The sequence below is a fragment of the Micropterus dolomieu genome, linkage group LG21 (assembly GCF_021292245.1).
Source record: "Micropterus dolomieu isolate WLL.071019.BEF.003 ecotype Adirondacks linkage group LG21, ASM2129224v1, whole genome shotgun sequence".
Taxonomy (NCBI): Eukaryota; Metazoa; Chordata; class Actinopteri; order Centrarchiformes; family Centrarchidae; genus Micropterus; species Micropterus dolomieu.
Genome location: NC_060170.1, coordinates 17114668 through 17116689, shown reverse-complemented (window position 1 = coordinate 17116689; position 2022 = coordinate 17114668).

Sequence of the window (2022 nt, the reverse complement as noted above, 5' to 3'; positions counted from 1 at the left end):
TATTGATTTAAGTAAAGGCGTGTAGTTTAGCCATGTCAGTTCTGACAGCCTGGAGGAAATATTGACACCCAGATATTTAATATTCCCAGACTTTAGCAGTGTGGTAGATATACTCTGGAAATCACACTTTACAGGTAAAACTGTGGTGAGGTTAGTTTATCTGCTGTCTTGGGTAAATGAGTCTCCGGTAGTATGACAATGTCTGCTTGCAGATTATTTAGATGGTTAAAAATTTTTAATCTCTTTTCCCTTGAACCAACTCCGCGTACATTCGAAGAGGTGATTTTAAGTGTGGTCATCATTCAACTAAGGGATGTGGTGTAGGCTAGTGTGTGCAGTGTGCGTGTTGTATCATTGTGTGTGTTGTATGCGCCTGTATGTGTGTGTCTATGTGTTCATGTTGTATGCGCCTGCCTGTGTGTGCTAGCGGTGTGCCCGACTGTTTCACAGTTTCATCACAGTGTACTTAATACATTTAAAATTTTTCCTATACACACTCACTAGCCCACAGCCACAACCACTGACCCTTGGTTGACTAAAACAATCATATTGAGGCGGACACAGTTCAGCTAGCTGGCTATAGTCATTCATTTGCAACCATGATTCAGTTAAAAACATAAAATCTAGATTTGCAGACAAGATAAAATCATTTAAGATAAAAGTCTTATTTGACAGAGATCTCACATTGAAGAGAGACATTTTAAATGAGTTTGTTCTGGGTGCTGGAGTTGGTACAGTCCTAATCTTTATAAGATTACTATGATTTCTGTGTGGGACGTGCACATTTTGGTTTACTGTTCTATGCGTGATGGTGACAGGAATAGAAGTCTTTGGAACAGTGCTGGGAGCAGACCACTTTACATGCCAGCAGGTGGAGACAGTTATTTGTTCAGTGAGGCAGAGTTCTGTTCAGTGACCGGTGGTGTGTCCAGGTGTGCTGCATGAATGATTAGTCATTCACGTAAGTCATGTGTGGACCACATCACATGCTGTATGTGAGCAGCTAACATTTCTGAGCCCCGTTTGTTTGGGTGAAGTCCGTCTGTCTTAAAAAGAGACATTCTTTGCCAGAAAATATTAAAATTATCCACATAACACACACGGTGAGCCCTGCAGGCGGACTGGAGCCAGTCGCGGAGGCCAAGGAGTCTACTGAAGTGGCCAGCACCGCGACCAACTGTGGGAATGGGACCAGAGATAAAAACGGACTTTCCACACTGCTTTAAAAAGTTAAAAAGATGGTTAAAATCTGATTTTGTCAGCTCAGACTGCTGAAGAGTTGTGTCATTTGTTCCCACATGGACTATCACTCTTGTGATGGAGGACGGGAGCGATGGCATTAGGTCCTGGAGTTTTTTTTTAAATGTCAGCCGTGGTGGCACCGGGGAAGCAGTGAGTGGTAGCGTTAAAGAAACGGATGTTTCTGGTTATGGAGTCACCCATTATTAGTGTGTTTGGGGAGAAAAGGGGATGAGGAGATGCCAATTGTGGGGTTCCAGAGCAGGACTGAGCAGTATCGTTTTTGACCGGGATGACGGCCGCCGATCAGGCCCAGCGGCAGACTGGCGGGCCCAGCCGATCACCTTTTGCCGCCAGGGCAGGAGATATAGCCGGTGGAGGAGATGCAACAGTGTCGGCAGGCACTATCCACTGAAAGGCATCCGTATCAGGGAGACTCGTACCCGTAGGTGCATCCACTGGATGGACCGGAGTGTCGTCAGACAGGGCCGCATAGCAGTTGGACAGGCCGATGTGCGGAGGAGAGGCAGCCCCGTCCGAGCCTCTCTTGCAGCCACGGACAACCACTTCAGCCCAGGTTGACTGATGCTTCGGAGTCGAGCAGGAGGAAAGCCTTGGAAGGGTAGAGGGGTCCCATAGCACGGTGTCATGGATGTTAGCGGTTGAGCTAAGAGAAACAATCTGTTTGGCTTTTACTGAAGCCACATCCATAAAGCCAGTCAGCAGGGAATCTTTCTCTTTGAGTTCCTCTGAAAGTCGTCGGATGTCTTACATAAGGTCAGC